Here is a 20918-nt window from a genome sequence, read left to right as displayed (position 1 = left end):
GGCTCAAAGGGCTGAATAGCCTACTCCTGTTCCTATGTTCCTTGCCACACATCTTCCCAAGAATACTTTTCTGCTTGTACAATGAAATAGCACGTATTTCCAAGCACAGTTTTGAGCTGGAGAAGGATCTCCCCGGTGAAGTGAAGGCACGTCTTTGCTGAAGTATCTCTGGCGAGGTTTATGGAACCACATGCTTGTGGATTGGTGGGCCTATACAGACGGCCTGCAGATCATTCCTCTGCAACTTCCTCATCATTCACGGAACCAAGACAAATTCCCAGAGGAAAATCCATCCTAACTTTGCAGGGTGTTTAAAATGAATGATAAGCTCCCAGCAATGTCATGAAAATACAAACAAACCTGAAAAAGGCCCACCACCAGCTTCTCTGGGCAACTAGGGATGGGCAGTAAATGCTGGCCTTGCCAGCAATGCCCACATCCCAAGGATGAATAATTTAAAAATTCTCACAATAAGTTACTTTTGAAAGGCAGTGACTTGCTATGTAGATAAACAGATGAGCTATATTGTATCAGCAACATCCCATAAACAGCAATCAGATAAATGATGAGGGAATCTGTTTGTGCTTTGGTTGAGGGAGGAACATTAGCTGGGACAATGGGAGAACACCCTGTTCTTATTCAAATGGTGTTACAGGATTTTTAAGACCTATTTAAATGCCTCGCCCAACGCCTCTGAAAATGTTGCACTCCCTCACTACTGCACTGAAGTGCTAACCTAGATTGTGTGCCCTGGAATGGGGCTTGAACCCACAACCTTCTGACTCAGAGGTAAGAGTGCTGCCAACTTGCTCCCTTCCTGCTTGTACCTGATTTGATGATCATGACCCAGTATTCAGATCAGCTAAAGGACACCATCACCAGAGCAGGAATTTATTTTTTAGGCGACATTTCGGTATCATGCTTTTTTTTGCCAGAAGAGTTAAAGGATCTTGTTAACCATCACCCGGAAGGGTGGTGAGCCACACTCCAGCTATGTTTGCAGTGACGCCATGTGCAAGCAGTGGGCCTCCATGTCCACGAGCTGTGAGTTGCGCCATCACATCAAACGGAAAACAAACTGCCAAGCGCTTTCTAGGAAGATTTGTCAGCCTGCACAACTCCATCTTTAAACATGGTGATGCGTGGCCACTCCTGAATTTTCACAAGGCCGCGGGACTCTGCAAAGTGCAGCTGACTTCAATAAAACCCAAGAGTTGCCAAGCCATTTGCCTTTGTAGTAGAGAGAACCTAATACGGCTTTTAAGATTTTTTGATGCTAATGTGGGACTTGTAAAGAGACCATTCTAAAGTAGAAATGCATTAAGCTAGGCAGGGGAAAAAAAGCAAAGGGAATGGTTCCAGCTCCCACTTTGGTCTAAATTCCTAAGAGCAGTTTGTTCCCAATGTTGTAGGTTCTTCCATTACAGCCACAGCCCTCAGACATATACTTTCCACTCAGTTCCTGTGCAGTATGTAGGTCACCTGTCTAATTTTCTGTCGGTCCTTATGCGAGAATTCTTCCAGCTCAATATTACCTCCACCCTCCCCTTTTTATTCAACTCCAGGCCACACGCAGAGAGTCAGCAACACCGAGATCAGATTCACTGATATAGGATACATAGGGGGTGAATTTCTGCAGGGGCGGGGGGTTCTCCTGCTAAAGTTACGGTGGACGAGCTGAAGAGCCACGGATACCCCAGGAAAAACAGTGTAAATTCGGGTGGCGCCAATTTATCGGGGTTTCCGTGGCAACATTACGGCAGGCAAACGGAAGACCCCGCCCACCCCGCCCCCCCCCACCGCGTGACAATCGTAGGAAGATAGCAATAGGAGTAGGCAATTTAGTCTCTCGAGCCTGTTCTGCCATTCAATTAGATCATGGCTGATCTGTACCTCAACTCCATTTACCCAGCTTTGCTCCATATCCTTTGAAACCCATACCCAACAAAAGATACATCAATCCCAGTCTTGAAAATTTCAATTGACCCAGCATCCACAGCGTTATGGGGGAGAAAATTCCAGATTTCCACTATCCTTTGTATGAAAAAGTGCATTCTGATTTCACTCCTGAATGGCCTAGCTCTAAACACAGACACAGTCACTGTCTCAGAAAGAAAGAGATGCTGCTGCCTGACCCTAGAAATTGGATCACACTGCGCCTGTTTTACATGTGTAAAATGGGCACAAAAGCCTAATTTAGGGGCCAACCTCCGCCCGAATAGCGCGGAAACACGTCCGATGCCATATTGGTTCGGGTGCTGCAGAGGTGTCCCTGGCGGCTGCCTAAAACAGGCCTTAGGCCCCATGAATATGCTAATAAGGGGTCTAATGCCCATTTTAGGACCCAATCTGGAAATTGGTTTACACTGAACATTCAGCATTACCAGGTCTACATGCAATCTAATTAGCAAGGTAAGTTTTTAAAAAAAAAAATAATTGCCATCCTGACTTGGACATATCACCATTGCTTCATCGTCGCTGGGTCAAAATCCCGGGACACCCTCCACAGCTGCATGGTGGGAGACCTTCACCACATGGACTGCAGCGGTTCAAGAAGGCAGCTCACCTTCTCAAAGGCAACTAAGGATGGACAATAAATGACGGCCTTTGCTGGCGACGCCCATATCCTGAGAATGAATTTTTAAAAAAAGAATGTGGAGCTGAGAGGAACAGGAGTGCTCCTGCCTACCTCCACAGCACCCCCCCCCCAACAACCCCCGCCCCCGGACTCGCCTTAGATCCTCTGCTGTATCCGAGCCAGTCAATCTTGCAACCCATCCCTCTCTGTGATCAGCGAGCTGCCTCTGAAGCCGCGACTGGTGCCCGCAGCTCGTCAGTAAAGAACAAATGAGTCCGACAGACCGATTTGCTGTGGTCTTGCGACCGGCCTCATTAGGCATGTTTAAAGCACGCTGCACCCGGATCCCGCCCTGATTTGAGCTGGCAGCACCCTTGCTTCTGCGTGGCGCGATCCAGTTTGTCGGCCCCTGATCCTCTGCTCCTCGCAAGACTGAGTTTTTTTTTATTCGTTCATGGGATGAGGGCGTCGCTGGCGAGGCCAGCATTTACTGCCCATCCCTAATTGCCCTTGAGAAGGTGGTGGTGAGCCACCTTCTTGAACCACTGCAGTCCGTGTGGTGAAGGTTCTCCCACAGTGCTGTTAGGAAGGGAGTTCCAGGATTTTGAACGGTGATATATTTCCAAGTCGGGACGGTGTGTGACTTGGAGGGGAACGTGCAGATGGTGTTGTTCCCATGCGCCTGCAGCTCTTGTTCTTCTAGGTGGTAGAGGTCGTGGGTTTGGGAGGTGCTGTCGAAGGAGCCTTGGTGAGTTGCTGCAGTGCATCCTGTGGATGGCACACACTGCAGCCACAGTGCGCCAGTGATGAAGGGAGTGAATGTTTAGGGTGGTGGATGGGGTGCCAATCAAGTGGGCTGCTTTGTCCTGGATGGTGTCGAGCTTCTTGAGTGTTGTTGGAGCTGCATTCATGCAGGCAAGTGGAGAGTATTCCATCACACTCCTGACTTGTGCCTTGTAGATGGTGGAAAGGCTTTGGGGAGTCAGGAGGTGAGTCACTCGCTGCAGAATACCCAGCCTCTGACCTGCTCTTTTAGCCACAGTATTTATGTGGCTGGTCCAGTTAAGTTTCTGGTCAATGGTGACCCCCAGGATGTTGATGGTGGGGGACTCGGCGATGGTAATGCTGTTGAATGTCAAGGGGAGGTGGTTAGACTTTCTCTTGTTGGAGATGGTCATTGCCTAGCACTTGTCTGGCCCGAATGTTACTGGCCACTCATCAGCCCAAGCCTGGATGAACCTAGTTGAAGGACAAGACTCATAGTACAGAATATCACCTAGGTTCTAGACCGTCAATAGCTTCTGGATCTGTTATAGACTAATTGATAGAGATTGATTTCTATGATTAGTCAATAACTCCATTATCACTGTATCATGCGACTAACAGGATGGTAGAAGGCGAACTAGATGGACCTTGGTCTTTTGTCGTCCAGTAATTCCTATGTTCCGATCTATACATATGTCACACCAGTGATAGCACACTTCAATGTGTTATTGGTACATAGAGAAAAATGAGTAAGAAAGTCAGCCATTTCATTCTTGTTTCTCCTAACCAGGAATTTACAAACACACGTAAAAGTTTTCAAATTTCCCTCAGCAACAGCAATTAACTGACCTCAGGATGCGCCTATTAAAATTAATTAGACTGTGGTCTTAAAAGGGGCAGGCCTGGTTAAACACAGTTCCGCCTTTGCAGCAGAATAATACAAGGCATGTTACATGGCATGACACTCCTGTCCTTGTAAAGCAGCGCATTATCCGGATTACCCTGAGCAATGCCATGGGAGATCCAATCGTGGGAAGGGTCACAGGACAGAGCAGGTGGCTTTTGTGGGGAAAAGCAGCATGCAGGCTCAGTGGGCTGAATGGCCCTTTTTCTGTGCTGGAATGTTCTTTGATCTCTGTGATTATATGTTTTTTTAACTGGCAAAAGTTCTGAAGCTTCTTTTTGGCCATTTTTCAGGAAGACTGGTTCTGATCTGTGGCCTTCAGATATTCCAGAAATTTGTCTAGTGATATTTACATTTTTAAAAATTTTTTTAAAAAATTCCTTTACATTTTAAAGAGCACATCTGATTCCAATAAAACTTGAGACGTATAATTGTTTTTTTTTATTATGTATTGATAAATGGTAATATATTCCAGAAATCTTGTGGACCACAAGAAGGGAGATGGAGAGGGCGAGACGGATAGTGGCAGCTTTATCTTTCTGATCCTAATGATTCCCAAATATCTCAGTTGGTAGCTTTCTGGGTTCTGAGTTAGAAGGTCAGGGGTTCAAGTCCCACTCCAGGACTTCAGCATGTGATCTAAGCCTCCACTTCAGTGCAGGAGTGCAGCCATTGTCAGAGGTGGTGTCTTTAGGAGATGATGTAAACCTGAGTCCTTGGGGGGAGGTTGGATTTTAGAGCCTCTCCGCATGGAACCTGACCCTTTCCTGCCGTCTCCGATTTTAATCTGCAGGGTTCTGCAGGCAGATGAGGAGGCTGCCTAAAGCAGGCCTCGTGAATTTACGTAAATTGGGATCCTACCGCATTACTAGGAGTCTGATGACATGTTAACCGAGCCCTGAGTGGGGAAGCTGTTGCCGATTGCCTGCCAGGCTGAAGCAGGTCGACAGCTGGTATGAGGGCTGAAGTGGCCCTTTTCGATAAAGTAAAAAGTACGGCCAAAAAAATTTCCTCCAGAGCCCACAAGGAAAGTCAAAGCCTCCCCTACCCCGGACCTGCACTCCCCTGCCGTGAGTCCGTCCTGAACCCTCTCCCCACCACTTTACCTGAAAGCCAGCAGGTGGCCAGGTGGCCAGGAGACCTCCCCCTCCCCCCCCCCTCCCCCCCCCCCCCCCACCAACCCCACCCACCCACTATTCTTCCCCTGACGGTAGCTGCTCTGCACCCTCTTCCCACCCATTCCGGATAGGAAATGGACGGATGGCATTTGAATGAGGCTGAGCGATTTAAAAAAAATAATAATTCATGGGATGTGGGCGTCGCTGGCAAGGCCAGCATTTCTTGCCCATCCCTAATTGCCCTTGAGAAGGTAGCAGTGAGCTGCCGTCTTGAACCGTTGCAGTCCATGTGGTGAAGGTACTCCCACAGTGCTTTAGGTGGGGAGTTCCAGGATTTTGACCCAGCAACAATGAAGGAACGGCGATATATTTCCAAGTCGGGATGGTGTGTGACTTGGAGGGGAACGTGGTGACATGGTGTTCCACCTGCTGCCCTTGTCCTTCTAGGAGGTAGAGGTCGCGGGTTTGGGAAGTACTGTTGAAGAAGCCTTGGTTTGTTGCTGCAGTGCATCTTATAGATGATACACACTGCAGCCACGGTGTGCCGGTGGTGGATAGAGTGAATGTTTACGGTGGTGGATGGGATGCCAATCAAGCGGACTGCTTTGTCCTGGATGGTGTCGAGCTTCTTGAGTGTTGTTGGAGCTGCACTCATCCAGGCAAGTGGAGAGTATTCCACCACACTCCTGACTTGTGCCTTGTAGATGGTGGAAAGGCTTTGGGGAGTCAGGAGGTGAGTCACTCGCCGCAGAATACCCAGCCTCTGACCTGCTCTTGTAGCCACTGTATTTGTGTGGCTGGTCCAGTTAAGTTTCTGGTCAATGGTGACCCCCAGGATGTTGATGGTGGGGGATTCGGCGATGGTAATGCTGTTGAATGTCAAGCGGAGGTGGTTAGACTCTCTTGTTGGACATGGTCATTGCCTGACACTGGTCTGGCATGAATGTTACTTGCCACTTATCAGCCCAAGCCTGGATGTTGTCCAGATCTTTCTGCACGTGGACACGGACTGCTTTATTATCTGAGGGGTTGCGAATAGAACTGAACACTGTGCAATCATCAGCGAACATCACCACTTCTGACCTTATGATGGAGGGAAGGTCATAGATGAAGCAGCTGAAGATAGTTGGACCTAGGACATGGATTAAAATTGCTCGGGCATCCTGTTGCTTTTGCAAGCGGGAAATTAACTCGCCGGAGCGGTTTCCCATCAGAAACTCATTCCATGTTAAAATCCACCCCCTTGTCTGCCCTGCCTGCTTAGGAGGATATAAAAGATCCCATGGTAGACTGGAAGCCAAGCAGGAAGTTTGCTTCGTGCACTGGCCAAAAACTAACTAACGAGTTATTCCCTTGTCGTCTATCTACAGGACCTTGCTGTGTGTAAATTGTCTGCTGCCTTTACTTACATGGGCTGGGCATTTCCTTGGAGCTGCTCCCATTCTGCCACTGTAACTGTGCTGGAAGTGCGGTAGAATCATAAATGGCGCAGTGCGATCAGCTCAGAGGAAATTCCTGGCCTAGTAACTGCATGTTGTTGGTTGTGAAGCATTTTGAGGTACGATGATGCAATATATAAATCCAAATTATTTCATTATGTATCGATTTTTCCTAGAGTCATTTTTAACCAGCTTAGTTTTAACACTCAGATTATGAATTGGCAAATTCAAGACTGAACTGGATTGATATTTAGCTGGGATAACGTGGGAAATGGGGGGTAGACTTTCAACTTGTCTTCTGTGTATAAAGCTGGCGTTATAGATCATCCTGCCATTATAAAATTGCCACAATGGAAATGAAAATTTGGCAGTTTCTAGAAGGCGTGTTTGATCCACAACAGCAGTTTGTTGCCCGGGCACCAAGTTGAAAATCTACCCCATAAAGTCGTGATTGAGCAAAGGCCGTTCACCTCATTGAGCCTGAATCCATGTATGACTATTCCATCATAGACTTCCCTCCCATACCATCTGTCGTTCCCCTACGTTAAGGAATACTAAATTATTTTTTCCCCACCTCCCCTAAAAAAATCCTAAGCAGGCAGGGCAGACAAGGGGGTGGATTTTTGGTACAGGGTGGGAGATTTACATCTGCCCTCTGTCTAAACAACCAGGGAGTGTACGATGCTAATACTGGATCCACAACTGGTTTCATTTCCCTCAGATTAGCAACCCCCACCTTAATGAACCCATATTCTCCTCTCCCTCTTTTAAAGTTTTCCATGCCATGCTACATAGAAAGAAAGAACTTGCATTTTATAAAGTGCCTTTCATGTCCTCAGGACATCCCAAAGCACTTCACTGGCAATGAAATACTTTTGAAGTGTAGTCACTGTTGTAATATAGGGAAAGGCAGCAGCCAATTTGCACACAGCAAGGTCTCACAAACAGCAATGAGACAAATGACCAGATCATCTCTCTTTGTGGTGTTGGTTGAGGGATAGATGTTGGACAGGACACTAGATGCCGATTCCATGACTCAGAGCTCCCAGCAGGCCCAGGCTGGAGAATCAATGCTACAGTGGGAGTGCAGGATCACAGAGTTAGCTCTAGTGCTTCAACTGAGAGGCTGTCAGGCAAACAAATCCCAGGCCTCTGCTAAACATATATAAGAGCTCCTGGGAGGTCTTCATAACCTGGCTAGTGTTGGAGGCCAGAGGTTTGGATGCAGGGTTTGTATCAAAGGAGTTGCATCGACTAAGTCTGTGATGCAGATGCACGTTAAGGGGACGTCTATTCCCTCCTGTTTGGAAAACAGTTAGGGAGTGAAATTCATCTTTCAATGAAAGAATACTCATTTTTCTTCATCATTAAGGATCTGCTAACTAACTGGTAGAATTGCAATGCTTTTAAACATGATTGCTAACAATCCGATATTTTCCTGTTTTTCATTAAAAGAAGTATTCCACACCCCTCCCCTTCCCAACAGTGACGTGCTTGCATTCAGCAACTCAGTGTGGGGCATTTCATGGACCCGTGTTCTGGAGATTTTGGACATAGGCCCATGTCCCACCTTTCTGTACGTCAGCCAGCCAGTTTTCTTCCTTCCTCTCCTAAGGCACTGGCTCACGCTGACACCATTAGCTCATTCAGTAGCCTTTCTTCACGTGGGAACCCAGACAGTGAGGGTCAACAGGCTATTTGCTAATGGAAGGCATCACAGCCAATCCAACCCTGCCCTCATCAGATGTCCACACCTACTAGCAGGGGATGCTGAATAGTAATCAGAAACAGGAAGCCAGGCTGAATTTTATTTTTTTCTCTTCTCTAGCCTGGGAGAATGTGGCCATTTATAGAAGTCTGCCTGCTGCTCCACAGCCAATTCAGCACAGGCTGGGAAATGGATCTGTCATCTTCCTGGCTTAAACCCTCATCCATGCTTTTGTTACCTCCAGACTCGACTATTCTAATGCTCTCCTGGCTGGCCACCCATCTTCCACCCTCCATCAGTGAGAGCTCATCCAAAACTCTGCTGTTCGTTTCCTAACTTGCACTAAGTCCCGTTCACCCATCATCCCTGTGCTCGCCAACCTACATTGGCTCTTGGTCCACCAAAGCCTCAGTTTTAAAATTCTTATGCTCATGTTCAAATCCCTCTATAGCCTCTCCCCTCCCTATCTCTATAACCTCCTCTAGCCCTATAACCCTCCGAGAATTCGGTGCTTCTCTAATTCTGGCCTCTTGTGCATACCCCACTTCCTTCAGCCATTGCTAAGCTCTGGAATTCCCTCCCCAAACCTTCTCCCTTCTTCACCTCTCTTTCCTCCTTTAAGACGCTCCTTAAAACCTACTTCTTTGTCCAAGCGTTTGGTCACCTGTACTAATGTCTCCTTCTTTGGCTTGGTGTCAACTTTTGTCTGATTACGCTCTTATGAAGTTCCTTGGGACATTTTACCGTGTTAAAGGTGCTATATAAATGCAAGTTATTGTTGTTATTGTATAGCTCAGTACCACATTTGGAGTCCTCAGATGGCCCTCCATTCTTTTACTTCATGTAAGTCTTACTTGGCATTTGGGGACAGTGTCCTCACCTGCTTGGTCAGTGCGTTGGTGGATGCTGGTCTTAAATGCAGCAAGGCATCCTTTGCCTTGAAATCGTGACCGGTGATATTATTAATAAACGCTTTCAATGCCTCTCCATGAAATCCCTTTGTCCACTATTCAAATAAAGGTGTCAGTCTCTCTATTTTGACTGACCTCTCCTTTAAAATTATGGACGGGTAAATTTCATTGGCATGTTTGTTACTAATACTGCACGATGCTTTTGAACCTATTCGTGTCGTCTAATCCCATTGGCAGAGTAGGACCACTGCATTGGGCTATTTGACCCATTGCTTGGCTTTAGTGAGCACCTGTGTTCTGAGTGGCAGTTTGGCTCACTGGAAGCACTCTCATTGCTGAGTACAAGCCCCACTCCAGTAACTTGGGAATACAATCACGTCAGTGGCGTACCGAGGGAGCGCTGTTAAATCGAAGAGTCCTTGCCTGCCTGTAGGTGGGTGTAAAAGATCCAGTTGCATTATTTGAAGAGCAGGGGAGTTCTCCTGGTGTCTTAGCCAATTTTTATCCCTCAAGGTCCATGTTGTAAAGCGCTTTGGGACGTCCTGAGATTGTGAAAGGCACTATATAAATGCAAGTTCTTTCTTTCAGAAAGAGGCAAAGAGGAGACCTTAAACTGTTGTATTGATGCTAGTCCTGACCCACTGCACCAAGCAGTTCATCAGTAGTTTCATTTCACTATAGAATACAGGGACGGCAAGCCGGCACTGAACAGTTTGAAGCAGAATTCCACATGCTGCATTCGGGCTTGACACCATTAATTATTCAGACATTCAACATCTGTTAGGAGGAAAACATTCCAGACCTGTGTTACTCGTAGTAAAGTCACGATCTAAACATGCCAACATGCAAACCGCCCATTGTATACACCCATCATCCAGACCTATGCAATCTTGCTCAAGACATTACTCTTGGTTAACAGTCTAATAAATCGTGGTGTTATCCGTTACTTGCCTGCACAGTGCAGCCTAGGCTCCACCCAGTTCAAATAACCCTTTGCGTGCTCATTTTATTCCCTTCAAATTACATTTTTTTTAAAAAGAAAGGACTTGTATTTGTAGAGCACCTTTCACAACCTCAGGATGTCCCAAAGTGCTTCACAGCCAACTAAGTACTTTTTTGAAATGTAGTCACTGTTGAAATGTGGGAAACGTGGCAGCCAATTTGCGCACAGCAAGGTTCCACAAACAGCAATGAAATAAATGTCTAGATCATCTGTTTTAGGGATGTTATTTGAGGGATAAATGTTGGCCAGGACACAGGAGAGCTCCCCTGCCCTTCTTTGAAATAGTGCCGTGGAATCTTTTACATCCACCTGAGAGGACCGAAAACTAAGTGCGAGTACGGGTCAAACACCCAGAATCGCTGCTTCAGAAAGACCAAACCTAAGTGATGACTCTTTCATGGTTGAATAGTCCATCAGCACTCACTGTCTAGGCTCACAATGGCCACTTGGGCAAAGTTACTGGAGGAATGCCATTGGCTGTGGAACTGCAGTTGGCATGAAACCAAATCTTCCAATGCCCTGGCACCAATAGTCAGTCAAATGGTCTACCAGGGTTTGTTGACATCACACGCCTTTGCTTTGCCCCTTATTCAAGAGAACTGAAGGACTGTAACATCCAAAACAAGGGGTTGTATATGTATTGGACGTAGAACGGGGAGCTGTAGAATACTATTCCCTCACCAAGTAACCAAGCTCTGATATTTGAGGGCAATAAAGGGGTCCATTGCACTTTGATATGTTGGGGGTGAAATTGGACAGGGACGGGGATGTAAAACAGGTGGCATTGCCCTGTTTGCCCACTATATGCCTTTCCTCCTGCTATATGACCCGTCCGCCCACTATATGCCTTTCCTCCTGCTATATGTCCCGTCTGCCTGCTACATGCCCATCTGATATTCAGCCTCATTGACATCAATAGCAGGTATGTCAAATAATGGTCGGCAAATGCGATTCCGCCTGTTTTGCGTCCCTGCCCATCTCCAGTTTCACCCCTGTTGTCTCCTAGTTCCCCTGATGGCTCAGTTTGAACTGAGCTACGTAGACCAGGAAGATCCAGGTTCGATTTTTAGCCTGTGCTGTGTTAGCTGATCTCAGTAGATGAAGAACTATAGTTGGCCTCAGAGCCTTTGGGCTTGGGCAGGTGAACAATTTTCCAGCTTTACGATTCTCTTTCTCTATCCAGCAACTCCTCCTGGAAAGCGTACGCAGGTGAAGTCTGAATCAGGCTCAGCTGTAATGTTTCCTACAGTCGAATAGCCTGCAGGCTCTCGCTATCCAAGCTCACACACACAGAGTGGTGAGAAAGCATTCTAACATGAGCCAGCATCTTTAGGAGCAATGGGGAGAATTTTGGAAGAGAAACAAACGACACCAGCATGAGAAATATTTGCTTTTGTATTAAATAATCAGTTCAACTTTGCACTGAGTTCAATGAGACTTGTTACAAGCTCAGGGAATGCCTTAATATTTCCCATTCAGACACAGGAGGTGCGTCTAACCTCTCTTGAACCCTGTCTTGAACATTCCCTAGGCTGTGATTAAGTGTTATATTCATATAGCTGGCTAGTTCTTAAGTTTTACTTATTCCACCATTGAATCAGTGTGCTACATCTGAATATTTGGTTTCACAGAACGTCAGCACTTTTAAAAAAAAAGTCTTGTTAAATTCAGACTGGGCGGTGTAGCTGGTTGGAACACTGACCTATCGCCTCTGGGAGCTGTGTTGAAATCCAGCCCAGAAAGGAGGGGATGAAAGTCATTCTGTCTCGCCCTGACAGACAGCTGTAAGGGTCCTACGTGTAAATGGGGTTTGGGCAGCTTGAACTCAGTTCGTAAATAGACCTGGGTCCACAATACAAAACAGCCCAGAGCCGACGCTATTTGACATCAAATGGTAAACTTTACAAACTCACACACCCGTTACGGAGTTTTGCTATTAGAAGGAATAGAAGGGAAAATTCTGCAGGACCCACAGACTTCCGGAAAAAATTCCCAATATATACTCCCAGTGGGCAATGCTCTATGCCAGGTGTGCGATTTTTTTTTTTTAACATTTGACTATTAAATTGCTGAAGTAAAAGGGAGCAGGTTAAACACACAGCTCTATTTTAGAAGCTAAACATCACACCCAGACCGCTCATGAGCAGTTTTGACACCTTCTGTTGTTAACGGCACTTACAGTACATATGAAAGTAAACACACTGCTCTTCTGTTAGCGGCACTTGGAAATATAAATGAGCTGATCTACTTTGTTCTGGGGACAGGAGTTCTCATTTTGCTGGAGCAATTAGGGGTTACGGTCATTTAGTGGGTATGTTACTAGACTAATAAACCAGAAGAAGTGAGTTCAAATCCACCCATGACAGTTTGAGAATTTAAATTGAGTTTTTAAAAAAAAACTGATATCTGTAAAAGTGACTATGAAGCTGTCAGATTGTTGTAAAAACCCAACTGATTCACTAATGCCCTTTTGGGAAGGGAACCTGCTGTCCTTATCCAGTCTGGCCTATATGTGACTCCAGTCCCACTCCAACGTGGTTGACACTTAACTTCTCTGATGTGACCTAGCAAGCCACTCATTTGTGTCAAATAGCTGCAAAAAATAACAAGACCTTCACCACAGAGACTGCAGCAGTTCAAGAAGAAGGCCCACCACCACCTTCTCAGGGTAACTAGGAACGGGCAATAAATGCCGGCCTTACCAGTGACGTCCACATTCTGAGAAAGCATTAAAAAAAAAGACAAGCTCAGCTTACCTGCATCGTAATGCGAAACACTGTCATGACACGGGCATGAATCCAGTTCGGTGTCAGATTTCCTGGCCCATTTTAGGAACATAGGAACATAGGAACAGGAGTAGGCCATTCAGCCCCTCGTGCCTGCTCTGCCATTTGATAAGATCATGGCTGATCTGTGATCTAACTCCATATACCTGCCTTTGGCCCATATCCCTTAATACCTTTGGTTGTACTTGGAACCGGACTGAATCTGCCCAAATCCGTCTTTAACTCAGTGCTAATCTTTCTGAGAGAGAGACAGATGGTAGAAATGGGAAGTGTCACACTGGTGCAGTAGAGGGTGCTCTTCTGAGGTTGGGGCTGACAACAGTGACTACACTTCAAAAGTACTTCATTGACTGTAAAGCGCTTTGGGATATAAATGCAAATTCTTTCTTTTCTTTCAGATACAAACCAAGATCCTGGAGAAATAAAGTCTTAAAGTTTCATATTTATATAGTGTCTTTCACAACCTCAGGGTATCCCAAAGCACTTTACAGCCAACAAAGTACTTTTGAAGTGTAGTCACTGTTGTAATCTAGGAAATGCAGCAGCCAAATTGCGCACAGCAAGGTCCCACAGAAGGCAATCAGACAAATGTCCAGATAACTGGACTTCAATTTCCCCAATATAGTCAGTAACAGTGTAAAGGGCAAAGAGGGGGGGAATTCCTGAAATGTGTACAAGAGAACTTTCTGGGACAGTTTGTTTCCAGCCAAACGAGGAAGGAAACAGTGCTGGATTTAGTTCTGGGGAATGTAATGGGGTAGGTGGAGCATGTTTCAGTGGGGCAGCATTTGGGGAAGAGTGATCATAATATCATTAATTTTTGAATAGTTATGGAAAAGAACAAGGAACAATCAAATGTAAAAATACTAAACTAGAGGAAGGCTAATTTCAGTGAGTTAAAAAAGGATCTTGGCCAGGTGGATTGGAATCAAAAATTGGTCGGCAAAACAGTAATTGAACAATGGGAGGCCTTCAAGGAGGAGTTGGTTCGGCTACAGAGTAGACACATTCCTACGAGGGGGAAGGGAAGGGCATCCAAAGCTAGAGCTCCCTGGGTGACTAAAGATATAGAGATTAAAATGAAACTGAGAAAGGAGGCTTATGACGAATGTAGGTTCATAATACATAGAATCGTAGAAGGATACGGCCCAGAGGGAGGCTATTCGGCTCATTGTGTCCATGCCGGCCGAAAAAGAGCTATCCAGCTTAATCCCACTTTTCAGCACTTGGTCCGTAGCCCTCTAGGTTATGGCACTTCAAGCGCACATCCAAGTACTTTTTAAATGAGTTAAGGGTTTCTGCCTCTACCACCCTTTCAGGCAGTGAGTTCCAGACCCCTACCACCCTCTGGATGAAAAAATTTCTCCTCAGCTCCCCTCTAATCCTTCTGCCAATTACTTTAAATCTATGCCCCCAGTCATTGACCCCTCTGCTAAGGGAAATAGGTTCTCCCTATCCACTCGATTTAGTACCGTCATAATTTTATATACATAATTAAATCTCCCCTCAGCCTCTTTTGTTCCAAAGAAAACAACTCCAGCCTATCCAATCTTTTCTCATAGCTAAAATTCTCCAGTCCTGGCATCCCCATAAATCTCCTCTGTACCCTCTCTAATGCAATCACATCTTTCCTGTAATATGGTGACCAGAACTGTATGCAGTACTCAAGCTGTGGCCTAACCAGTGTTTTATACAGTTCTAGCATAACCTCCCTGCTCTTATAATCTATGCCTCAGCTAATAAATGAAAATATCCCATATGCCTTTTTAACTACCTTATCTACCTGTCCTGCTACCTTCAGGGATCTGTGGACATGCACTCCAAGGTCCCTTTGTTCCTCTACATCTCTTAGTATCCTCGCGTTTATTGTGTATTCCCATGCCTTGTTTGCCATCCCCAAATGCATTACCTTACACTTCTCTGGATTGAATTCCATTTGCCACTTTTCTGCCCACCTGACCAGTCCATTGATATCTTCCTGCAGTCTACAGCTTTCTTCCTCACTATCAACCACACGGCCAATTTTTGTATCATCTGCAAATTTCTTGATCAAGCTACAGTAGAGAACCAGGCTGAATACAGAAAGTACAGTGGAGATATAAAAAAGGGAATAAGATGGGCAAAGAGACTGTATGAGAATAGATTAGTGGCTAACATAAAAGGGAACCCAAAAGTCTTTTATAAACATATAAATAGTAATAGGATTGTCAAAGGAAGGGTGGAACCGATTAGGGACAAAAAAGGAGATCTTCTTGTGGAGACAGAGGACACGGCTGAGGTATTACATGAATACTTCGCATCCATCTTCACTAGAGAAGAGCATGCTAGTGAAGGAGGAGGTAGTAGCGATATTGGATAAGGTGAAAATAGATAAAGAGGAGGTACTTAAAAGATTGGCAGTACTCAAGTACAAAAGTCACTCAGTCCAGAGGGCTCCATTCTAGGTAACTAAGGGAAGTAAGGGTGGAAATTGCAGAGGCTCCAGTCACAATCGTCCAATCCTCCTTAGATATGGGGACGGTGCCAGAGGACTGGAGGATTGTAAATGTCATATCCCTGTTCAAAATAGGGGAGGGGGATAAACCCGGCAATCACAGGCCAATCAGCCTAACGTCGGTGGTGGGAGAACTTTTAGAGACAATAATCAGGGACAAAATTAATTAGCACTTGGAAAAATATGGGCTCAATGAAAGTCAGCATGGATTTGTTAAAGGAAAATCATGTTTGACTAACTTGATTGAGTTCTTTGATGAAGTAATGGAGATGGTTGATGAGGGTAGTGCGGTTGATTTTGTATATATGGACTTTCAAAAGGCATTTGATAGAGTACCACAGAATAGACTTGTTAGCTAAATTAAAGCCCATGGGATTAAAGGGACAGTGGCAGCATGAATACAAAATTGGCTAGGGGACAGAAAACAGAGTAGTGGTGAACGGTTGTTTTTCAGACTGGAGGGAAGTGTACAGTGGTGTTCCCCAGGGGTCAGCTCTTTTTGATATATATTAATGACCTGGACTTGGGTATAGAGGGTATAACTTCAAAGTTTGCAGGTGACACAAAACTCGGAAATGTAACAAACATTGTGCAGGATAGTAACAGACTTCAGGATGGACATAGATTGGTGAAATGGGCAGACACATGGCAGATGAAATTTAACACAGAAGTGTGAAGTAATACATTTGGTAGGAAGAATGAGGAGAGGCAATATAAACTAAATGGTACAATTTTAAAGGGGGTGCAGGAACAGAGAGACCTGGGGGTGCACATACACCAATCTTTGAAGGTGGCAGGATAAGTTGAGAAGGCTGTTAAAAAAGCATTTGGGATCCTGGGCTTTATTAATAGAGGCATAGAGTACAAAAGCAAGGAATTTATGCTAAACCTTTATAAAACACTGGTTGTGCCTCAGCTGGAGTATTGTGTTCAATTCTGGGCACCACACTTTACAGAAGTGCAGAAGAGATTTACTAGAAGGGTGCCAGGGATGAGGAACTTCAGTTGTTTAGAGAGATTGGAGAAGCTGGGGTTGTTCTCCTTAGAGCAGAGGAGGTTAAGAGGAGATTTGATGGAGGTGATCAAAACATGAACGGTTTTGATAGAGTAAATAAGGAGAAATTGTTTCCAGTGGCAGAAGGGTCGGTAACCAGAGGACACAGGTTTAAGGTGATCGGCAAAACAGCCGAGGCGACAAGAGGAAACATTTTTTTATGCAGCGAGTTGTAATGATCTGGAATACACTGCCTGAAAGGGTGGTGGAAGCAGATTCAATAATAACTTTCAAAAGGAAATTGGGTAAATACTTGAAGGGAAAAAAATTACAGGGCTACGAGGAAAGAGCAGGGGAACGGGACTAATTGGATATCTCTTTCAAAGACCCGGCACAGGCATGATTGGCCGATTAGCCTCTTCCTGTGCTGTACCTACTATGATACTATGAAATGATAATCTGTTTTTTAGTGATGTTGGTTGAGGGGTAAATATTGTCCAGGACACCCGGGAGAACTCTCTGCTCTTCTTTGAAATAGTGCCCCGGGGTCTTTTATGTCCACGTGAGGGGGCAGATGGGACCTCTGTTTAACGTCTCATCTGAAAGATGCCACCTCTGACAGTGCAGCACTCCCTCAGTATTGCAATGAAATGTCAGCCTAGGCTATGTGCTCAAGCCTCTGGACTTGAACCCACGACCGTCTGATTCAGATGCGACGGCCTGACCCAGTCTAAGGTGGTGAAAGCTTGGAGCATTCACATTTTTTCGAATACCACCTCAGTTATCTCAATTTTGCATCACCTCAGAAAATGATGAGCCAGCTCACAGGACCCACCTATCCTCGCAACCTGGCTGAGCTGGGTTCTGCCAGTCTCCTCTACTCGCTGCTTTAAGAGAAAATGATCATTTTTCAAACAAACTGGGCAGGTGTATATAATCAGGAAGTGAAATTCAATATTAGACCGGCCAGCTGGAATTCTCAGCTTCCTTCTCTCTGCTGCCTCTCTTCCAATTTCTTACTTCATTTTTACTTGTTTTTTTCTCTCTCTCTCTTTCTCCTTCATTTTTCAGTTTGTCCATTCCCTTGCTTTTCTTGTTCTGTGTCTCTCTCTTCCACTTTCTAACTGCATGTCTCTTTCTGTTTCTCTCTTTTTCTTTGAATGTGTTTCTCTATATCTCTTTCTAGCTCTCATTTCTCTCCTTTCTGTTTCCTCTGTCTATATCTCTCTATATGTACTCTCTCTTCAGCTTTCTCTGTTTCTCTTCATCGCTGTATCTCTCCACCTGTATGTTTCTCAATCTGCTTCTCTCTACCTTTCTCTTTCCCCCCATCTCTCTATCCCTCTCTTTCCATCTGTCTGCAGCTCTCTTTCTGTATCTATTTTTCCATTGCTCTCCATCTCTAGCTCTCTTTCTCCATCTCTGTATTTCGCTCTGTCTCTCTCAGCAATCTATGAGCGATTTCTTTTGTCCTCTCCCTCTTTTTTTTTCCTCCTCACACTTATTTACTCTTAAGTGCACAAGGAAGGGCATTACCAATAGCATGCAGCACAGATGCGCTGGTTTGAATGCCCATAAGTATTTTCAATGAGTTCCAACTCATTGTGAAAGAAGGGCTTGTCTGGAGTGAGGATGAGGTAATTAAGGGGAAGCTCTTCAGTTTTTTTTGTGTTGAGGTCGAGCTCCAGTTCTCAATGAGTCGTTTATGAAAAAACTAATTTATTTTCTCCTCCCAAGTACACTCTCTCACTCTGCTCTTTCCCTGAGAAAAAGGCAGCTACAAAGAAGCACTAATCCCAATGCAACTGAAAGTCATTTCTAATTCAGGGCTTAAGTTAATGGGAGTCTGAGGTGTAAATGCTCTCAAAGTACAGGCTATGACTTCTCCAGCCCCAGACATCCTGTGATAGCTTAACTCATTGGTCATTTATTCTCCTTTCCCATTGATTCCTCTTTGGTACCACCAATGTTATCCCTTCCTCTCCACAGTGTGTTGGTTTGCTGTGGTTTAGTTCCATAACCATCGTGCATCCTGCATTTCCTCACCCAAGTAGCTACATTTCAAATGTGATCCTAGAGAGAAAGCGTTCACAGTCTATTCGATCGTGGGAGTTTCACTGTTCAGCATGATCTTGTCCTCAACCAATATCCACACACACACATGCTAACTTTCCTGCAAAGAGCTCTGGGCATTGATTAGGATAATATATCCTGACTAATCCAGGGCCGCTGAGTTCAATTGTAGCATTACTATGAGCATCCAGCTGAGATTAGCTAACTCGGAGCAGACCAGGGCTCCAATGTGAGACCTTCTTGGTCTGTAAGGCTCCAAACAGTGTTCTCACAATCGGATCTATGGTGACCTTCTAAGTTATGTTTCTCTCCGTCTTTGTTTATTTATTGTACCCATCAAGGTGAAAAATAATAGGGCTAGAGCTGAAACTCTTCCCATTTCAGGCACTTGATGTCTGCATTATGCACTCCAGGTCAGGTATAGTACAGCTAGACGCAGAATTAAGTTCTGTCTACTCTGTTCCAACAACGTGCTTCAGCTTCAACCTCAGAAGAGCGCCCCCCTACTGCACCAGTGTGACATTTTGTTCCCCCCATCTCCTACCCAAGCCATCCTGTGGCCTTTCTGATAGACTGCTAATCACTACCAAATTAGCAATGATTTTGTGCAGTGGGCTCACACCTGTTAGGAACTGGATTGAGACTGCTCAGCTCACTTCACATGGTACCCTTACAGCCAGAAGACAGAGCAGACTTTTCTCCACTCAGACTAACCTGGGTTTGAACCCATATCCTAGAGGTGAAAGGCACATGCACCACCCCTCTTAACTTACCTTCTGTGACTTTTGAATGCTGCGGAATATAAATATGGTACAGAAACACGGTGGGTGTCTTAGAAAAGGATTCTGCATTGGTTTCTCAGTGCATAACTTAAAAGTAATGAATTTTCATAAGACTTTATTTGAAGCTGATAAACATGTGTGACAATAAGTGGTCTGCAATTCACTTTGGTCTGATTATCAGCTCAATGTCTCCTCAAAATGGCATTGATCGTCCATTAAAAGGAAATTGTACTTTTAAAAAAAAAAGGATCTGATAGTGCAGTGGTTACATTACTGGTCTAGTAATCCAGAGAACGTAAGTTCACAATCCCACCATGGCTGTTTGCGAATTTGAATTCAGTTTTAAAAAATATCTGGAAATAAAAAGCTGGTATCAGTAAAAGTGACTGTAAAGCTGTCGGATTGTCATAAAACCCAACTGGTTCACTAATGTCCATTAGGGAAAAAACCTGCCGTCCTTACCCGGTCTGGCCTAAATGTGACTCCAGTCCCACGCCAACATTGCTGACTCTTAACTGAAGAGGCCCAACAAGCCACTCAATCAAGGCGACTGAGGATGGGCAATAAATGCCAGCCTTGCCAGTGATGCCTACATCCCCAGAATGATTTAAAAAAAACAAATGGGTTCCCGAGTGTTATTTCCCTTTGATGCTCTTGTCAAAGTCAGTCCCTAATTGATGGCCGATCAATCACTCATTAAAACCCTAGTATTTCAGCAGCATTGGTGCTGTTCATTAGAGCAGCAGGGGACAGTACACTGGCAGCGGTCAGTTCCCCACACAATCAGATTCCCTCCTGACCTGCTGGTGAGGCGATGCCAAATATAGTTCCAGAGCTGCCAGAAAGAGAGGAGGAGTGACAACTGAAAGGAGTTCCATTCATCTCAGTCAACTCCTATTGACTAGTTTACAGTGGTATTGGTGAAGACCTGGCAGCAGGTTTGGCACAGCTGGTACATACGTGTCATCTTGGCTCAGTTAGAAGCAGTCTCACCTCAGGTCCAGAAGGTCGCAGATTCAATCCCCCTACTGAGGGTTTGAGTTCACAATCTAAGATGACACTGCAGTACAGTACTGAGGGAGCGCAGCAATATTGGAGGCGTGATCATTTAGATGAGATGTTATACCAAGGCCCAGCTGGTTTGTTCCAGTGGATCAGGTGGATGTTAAAGATCCCATAGCACTATTCAAAGAAGAGCAGGGGATACTCCCAATACCTTGACCATCATTCCTCCATCAACCACCAAAACCAGATTAACTGGCCTTTTATCTCACTGTTGTTTATAGGATCTTGCTGCATGCAAAATAGCTGCCATTTTTGCTCATATAACTGTAGTCACTTTACTGCTACTGGTTTGTTGTAC

At 45.1% G+C, this 20918-nt stretch overlaps 1 protein-coding gene across 1 annotated transcript in view; it reads left to right on the top strand.

Moving 5' to 3' along the window:
* wnt9a (wingless-type MMTV integration site family, member 9A) overlaps positions 1-20918 on the top strand; it is a 64912-nt gene that overhangs the window by 38295 nt on the left and 5699 nt on the right. The gene's annotated exons all lie outside the window — the stretch shown is intronic.

Source organism: Heptranchias perlo, chromosome 3 (genome assembly GCF_035084215.1).
Source record: "Heptranchias perlo isolate sHepPer1 chromosome 3, sHepPer1.hap1, whole genome shotgun sequence".
NCBI classification, from domain to species: domain Eukaryota; kingdom Metazoa; phylum Chordata; class Chondrichthyes; order Hexanchiformes; family Hexanchidae; genus Heptranchias; species Heptranchias perlo.
Note: the sequence above shows the minus strand (reverse complement) of the source record. Positions and strands in the feature narration are given on the sequence as shown.